Source organism: Notamacropus eugenii, chromosome X (genome assembly GCF_028372415.1).
Source record: "Notamacropus eugenii isolate mMacEug1 chromosome X, mMacEug1.pri_v2, whole genome shotgun sequence".
Classification (NCBI taxonomy): domain Eukaryota; kingdom Metazoa; phylum Chordata; class Mammalia; order Diprotodontia; family Macropodidae; genus Notamacropus; species Notamacropus eugenii.
Genome location: NC_092879.1, coordinates 14,925,437 through 14,932,561, shown reverse-complemented (window position 1 = coordinate 14,932,561; position 7,125 = coordinate 14,925,437). Strand labels below are relative to the sequence as shown.

The 7,125-nt window shown below is 40.7% G+C and overlaps 1 pseudogene; it reads left to right on the top strand.

Moving 5' to 3' along the window:
• Positions 1-1,152: 1,152 nt before the first annotated feature.
• Positions 1,153-5,449, top strand: LOC140516262 (cyclin-dependent kinase 2-associated protein 1 pseudogene; annotated as a pseudogene).
• Positions 5,450-7,125: the final 1,676 nt, after the last annotated feature.

Sequence of the window (7,125 nt, the reverse complement as noted above, 5' to 3'; positions counted from 1 at the left end):
TTTGCACAGAAGCTGCTAACTCTTGTGTAATCCTGACGCTGACACTATGACAATTGAATTGTTGCTTTGTGACTACTTATAATATTTTCTTCTTTACCTGGGAGCTCTGTGATTTGGCTATAAGATTCCTAGAGTTTTCATTTTGGGATCTCTTTCAGGAAGTGATTGACAGATCTTTTCAATTTCTTTTCTACCCTCTGGATATAAGATATCAGGGCAGTTTTCTTGGATAATTTATTAAAATAATGCCTAAGCTCTTTCTCTAATCATGTGTTTCAGGCAGTCCAAAATTTCTTAAATGTTTTCTCCTTCATCTATTTCCCAAATCAATTATTTATGGTTAAAATTTTCATATTTTCTTCCATTTCCTTGTTCTTCACTTTTGTTTTGTTGCAGGAAGCAAGTCACCCTCCACTGTGCATGGAAAAGCCTTACCATCAACTGTCAGAACCCTAACCACAACATTAGTGTAAGTCACAGAGACTACGGAGTATTTGTGTGGGGGCTTAGGGAGGGATGGAAATCAAGAGGAAGAATGGAAGTAGATCACTGGTCGTAATTGCTCATTTGTACTAACTGAATGTGAGCTGGTGCCCAGCAGGGTGCCACCCTCCAACCTTTCTTCCTATGCTCCCATGCGCCAGTTGTGCTAGAGTGAGCCCTGAATTTCCTCTCCACTCTGACCCTTGCCCCTGCTTCCCTTCACCTTCTTCATGGTGGTGTTGGGGGAGGGGGTGGTCCTTTCAGATTCCCAACTCTGTAAGGAAGGCTCCATGATGTGTTCTAGGGAATCCTGGGTCTTGTCATTTTCCCTGACAGTGGCATCCTTAGTGTCCTTTCCATCCACCCTGAATGTGACACTTCCACTATGCACTCTTGCCCCCAATTAGAGTGAGCAGTCCTTGAGAGCACTGATTCTCTTTATCTATTTGTAATGACAGCTTTTCTCATGGTTCTAGGTATGTAGTAAGGAATTAACCAATACTTTTTCAATCATTCATTCATTCATTGTTTGAAATTTACTTTTCAAGAAAACTACTTGTGTTTTGAGCCTTGGGAGCTTATGTACTTGTCAGGAAAGCTCATACTGCTGGTGCAGGAGGAAGTGGATTGTCAAATGCTGAAGTGCCCATATTGTCTGGAAGGGTGAAGATGCGCTGGACAGAAACGGTCAGAGACATGAAAGGTCTTTGTAGGTATCTTCCCCCTTCATTACATGGGAGAGCTGCTGAGCAAGGTCCATTCCCTTATGTCTTCCTATGGTGAAAGTGTAAACTCATCAGTGAGTCAAGTTCACAAAGGACACATGGACCAAGTCCTCACCTGCATGGCAGACCAAGAAGCTGAGGTCTCCAAGAGGGGTTTTGACTGAGACTGCATGAAGCTCTTGCATTGTAACAGTGTGTGTGTGTGTGTGTGTGTGTGTGTGTGTGTGTGTGTGTGCGCTCGCACGAGCGCGAGCTTCTTTCTGTCTCTCTGTCTGTCTGTCCAGGACTGTATCCCTAGCCATGTAGCTCCCTTTAACTATAGTGATTGCAGGTTACCTGAATAGAAGCATGCAATGGAGCCTTGGGTAGACAATAGAGAAACGGTCTTGGAGTCGGAAATACTTGGGAATTTTAACCCCTCTATGTCCAGGCAAGTCCATAATCCATGGCTGATTGACATGAGCAGCAGGACTCTCTGAGCTGCAGTGGCCCCACACCAGTGAATCTCAGGGCTGGATAAAATAATCATGCCAAGAATCAAAGTAACTCACTGGGCTGCTGGTCAGACCACACTTGGAATATCCTGTTCACTTCTAGGATCCACATTTAGGAAGGACGTTGACAGATGGAGATAGTGAGGAGCCAGGAAACCTCACTCCATGAGGAAGAGATGAAAAGAGAATGGTCGTGTGGTGGAAGGAGCCCTAAACGTAGAATCAGGACCTTGGTTTCAATTCCAGCTCTACTTTCTACAACCTGTGAGACCCTGGTCAAGTTATTGAATTTCCCTCTCTAGGCCTGTTCCCTCTAGCTTAAATGGAGGGGATTGGATCTTGCTAGCTCTAAATTCCATGAATGTGTAATTGGGTGTTTTTTTCACTCAGAAAAGAGAAGACAGCAGAAGCAGTGGTAGCTGAAGGTATCTGAAGAACTCTCACAGGGCAAGTGATAATATTTGGTGGCGCTTTGGTGTGGAGACTTAGAATAAAAGGCAAAGTTAATGCTCCTGGCACAAAGTAGGTGCTTAATAAATAATTCTGGGATCACTTGATTAATAGATTGAATTAAAGGATACAGATTTATCTTAACATAATGAAAAATTGAAATTTCTAAAAGAATGACCTAGGTGGGAGGTAGAAAGTTCCCTGTTACTGAAGGACTCCAGGCAGAGATTGGATGGCCTCTTGTCAGGGATATCACAGAGAGAACTCACTGTGTCTCAGGTAGGAAATGAAACCTATGATCCTGTGGACCCATTAAGGCCTTAAAGGAAAGACTGGGAATACACTGGTGGCCTTGGTCAATCCCTTCTCTATGGGCGACTAGGTGCTGGTATCCAGATATTGTTTCCAGGAGGGATTTGTGCTACCTATGGAGCCCTTTCTGTAAAGTCTTTATGTTCTTCTAATTGCCACATCTCTTTTCTGCCTTTCTTTCCATAGAAGGACATCATCTCTTTAATGTCTGCAGGCTTTATATTTCCAGAGGCCTTGAGGCAGCACCAATGTCTCTCCTCTGGTTGGGGCAGGCTTTTCTCTCCATGGCCTTTCTCTCTGGTTCCCTTCCTTTGAGTGATATTTGAAATCCTTCCTCACCTTTCCTGCTTACATTCTCACCTGCCCCTACCTCTATCTTGTTGGCACAGAACTGAGGCTAATAATCGTTAAGTGATTAGCCTAGGGTCACATAGCTAGTAAGAGTCTAAGGTCACACTTGAACTCAGATCTTCCTGGCTCCAAGCCTGGTGCTGTATCCACTGCACCACCTAACTGTCCTGTCCAGGGATATTAAAAAAAAAAACAAGCCAATAACCCTGAGAATATACAAAATCAGATAGTAAGGCTACAACTGTAGTTGTAGCTTAGTAGTAGTAATCCTTAGTAGTAGTCCTACTATCCTTGGTAGTAGGATTTGGATTCCAATCCAGGTTGACTACTGCCAAATCTCATCTTCTTCCTGAGAGAAGTGATTTTTTCTATTATATTAATAGACAATTATTAAATTAGGATTAAGACTGTTTATTTCCTCCTTCAGGGAACACCTCCTGTAGGTCAGTCAGTATCTGATAAATGAGATTTTCAAATCCTCAGGGAACCTGATCCTGGGCCAGACCCCAACCAAGTAGAGGAATACTTATGTTTAAAGTGTAAATAGAATATAATCTAGGTGCCTAGATGTAATGTATTCTAGCCCTAAAGCATTAAGTCTATGCTCTTGAAGAATTCCTCCCACCTCCATTGTGGCTTATAGAAATTCAACGCATGAAGAAGAAAGTCAACCAGAATGGTCTGGGTAGAGATGGATTCTTTTGTCCAGATTGCTGGAAATGGCTGAGTTGCCTGATCAAGCCATGTCCTCAGTAGGAGGAGATGAAGACTTTGAACCCATCTCCTCATTAAAAATCAATTAGGCTTTATTTTATCTTGTCAAGGACATGTCCTTTTCAAAAGGTACTTAATCGTTCAGTGTTCTCCATGGTTTTGTCTTTGGTTATACAGAGAAACCACAAACCATCCATTTATTGATCATCAGCTAGCCTAATTCATTAAGGCCTTTATCCTTCCAAAGCTCTCGATCTTATTCTTCAGATTATCCTGTTTTCCTTTACATTTTAAACATAAGACAAGATAGCTCATATGTTATTACTTTTTACTAACATAACTGTACTGAAATCTCATTGCAGCTTAAACAAAGCAAAGAGGTTCATGGGTAACCTTACAGAACAATGCATTTATATCTTTGTTTCACAGGTTTGTTTATTCTTTCTTAATTGTACTTACTCTGGAAGAATGAGATACTTTAGGAATTAAATCTTATAGATATCGCAAGTTCAAACATTAATTTAACTCTTGCTCAGTCCATGGAATAACTACAAATTTTAGTATTTGAATTCATCAAAACTAAGTTGATGTAAAGTAACACAAATTCACAAATACTATAACAAAGCTAAATTCTTAGTTATTACAGAATACCTACTTATCAACCAGTTCCTTAGTCAAAAAGGTGTTTGTAATGGAGAGGAAATTTACTTTCTCTAAGTCAAGAAGGACAAATTCAATTAATTTGTTCTTATCACAATAATAAAGTTTCCATCTATATGTATATATCATATATATATAATATATATATATCCTAGAAATTAAGTACATTATGACATTTCGCACATAGTCCATAAATCTTAAAATTAACATATATAAATATATCTTTTAGGTGAAAGAGGCTTGAAAATCACACCCTTTGTTGGTTTCTCCCATTCATTTTAATTCTTTCATGGAACGTAACTAACGTCCAAATGTGTTTTAAAAGAATGTTTGTGTAGAACTCATATAAGATTGCATGCCATCTCAGGGAGGGAGGGAGGCGAGAGAGATGGGGAGAAGATCTAAGACTTATGGAAGTGATTGTACAAAACTGAAAACAAATGAATTTTAAAAAAACACTAGAAAAAAAAGAAAATCACAAGTTTTTTTTTTTAATTTTAATTTTTTTTAAGGATTCTCATTTGCTCAGTAGAAATGCTACAACGCAGAAATTTCTAGTATTTTCTTATTTGAAGTATTTCCTCTATATTGTTTGTTTCTTCATTGTGGTTTGATTGCTGACTCCTCCATTAATCTGTGCGCTCCTCCAGACAGCAGGAATTGTCTTAGAGATCTTCATATTTCCGTGTAACGGAGAGCCTGTCATATAGGAAACATTTAAAAAATGTCATTTGGCTGAATGAAACCTGATTGGCCCCTGTTTCTCCTGACGTTGCTTTCGTGTACCCTAAGGTCATAAAAAGTCTTACCAATGGAAAAAAGAGTGGGCTGGGGAGGCAGGACTTGGAGGCTCTCCACTACATCGAAGCGCTTAATGGGCTCTGGTCACCGCTAGCCTCCCTGGGAGTGTCTTACAAACCCAACTTGAACGCCCACATTGCCTGGCGTTTCCCTGAACCTGGCTAGGTTCTCTCTCTCCACTCTCCTTTCGGCAGCACGGAGGCTGATATCCAGTACCAGCCATTGATTAGCGACGATGGACCCCCATTTCCAGGCTACACGCTGGGTACGAGGAGCAGCCAGTTACCCCAGCGCAAACGTGCAGAACTCTTAGCTATCATCAAAGAGCTAGGCAAAGAGATCGGACCCACGCATGCGGGGAGCAAAAGCACTATGGCGAGGCTAAAGAGAGGCATCATTCAGGCTGGAGGATTAGTCAGGGAATGCCTGGCAGAGACTGGACGAAATGCAACGTCCTAGCCTCCCACTTCACTTCCAAAGTTTTCCATTCCTTTATGAAGAAGAAAGAATAATATTTATTCCTCTGGTGACTTTCAAAACATTCCAATGAATCCCTTATAATGAATGGCGTAAAAGCTTGGGTTCTTTCCCCTTTTCTTTCTCCAATCCCCACCACAGTCTGTGACAATAGAAGAAAAGTCCATTATGCAGTTAAGATTTGCATTATAAGTAGTTAGGAACAACCTAGGTCACTTTTATTTTAAAAGCACTGAGTCCAGAAATTGCATGGAGAAAGTTTCCTTAGGTTGATGACGACTATGGTTTACTGCTCTGATGATGTGCCCCAATCTTTTTCTTCCTTTGAGTACATGTAAAACCACCCACATTGTCAATCTTTTGCACCTTTTCCAAAAATTCTAATAATTCCGAAGGATTTTTTCATCAGTCGATGTTGACTGGAAGTTGAGTATCTCCCAGTTAGGTCCAAAGGATAGAAACCTTGCTTTGAAAAATTAATTACATGGGTTTTTTTTGTTTGGTTGGTTGGTTTGCTTTCGGTTTGTCTGCATTTGCATGATTGTTCGAGCTTTGAAATCAATTTAAAATGCATGAGTTATAAATACAGAGGACTGATCAGCCTACTGAAATATTAAGAACCCAGTTACTTTTCAGATGGAGATTATAAATTTCAGGTCTTGAGTTTGCCATGGAATGATTAAAACAATAATCTGGATAAATGACTAAAACTGTTATGTGCATCTTTGTATATATTTATTACTTGATGAAATAAAGCTTTTTTTCATTAACAACTGAAAAAAGCCCCAACAATGGACAGTCAGGACCTCTCCAAGCTGGTAGATTCCTGAAGGCCACTCAAGTCCTCATAATTTTCCTTGGCAACCTGCTCTGATAACTAAATTTGTTTATGTAGAGCCGAGACGGGCTGTGTCCAGAGAAGATATGTCTCTGTTTCATGGTTGCATTTATGTGCCGTGTTGGCTAAAAGCAATCCTGCAGTCCAGTAACTTCCCAGTACCTCATTTCATCCCAACACTGACCTTGAATTAAGAAACTGCTGGTGCTCTAGCACCCTCTATCAGTCTGGCACAAGAGAGATACTCAGGGACTTCTGAATTGACTGACACTGTCCAAAAGAAGCTTTCTCCTTCAGACAGTGTCAGTCCAAAAGAGACAACATTTGCACTCTACACACTCCAAGTTCTGCAAGACATCGGATGATGGGAGGAAGAGTCTGCTCTTAATTAGCTTGAAAGGATCAAAGATCCTAGGCAACTCAGTCAGCAGACTTGACCTCAGTTCTATTCCCGAATTGGGAAGATACCAAGTATAAACTGTGTGAGCTTAGGCAAACACCCTTTCGTCAATGATATTCGGTGTTCTCAAGATCTTCTCATCTCTGTCTGTCTGTAGTGTGATCAGTCTTTAGAGCTCCCCCTGGCGCAGTGATATTCTGCATTTCAAGGTCCCTTAGAGCTCTGACATTCCACATTTTCTGGCCTCTGGCTCCTCCAAGATCTCACATTCTGTAATTTAAAAATGTTTCCAGGCCTGACATTCTATGATCTGTTATCTAAGTGTAACACGACCTTACAATCAAGACCTCACTTTTAAAGTGAACCTAGGAGTTATATAATGCCCCTTCTCAGTCCACATGGTTCCCTCTTCTGCAGTTT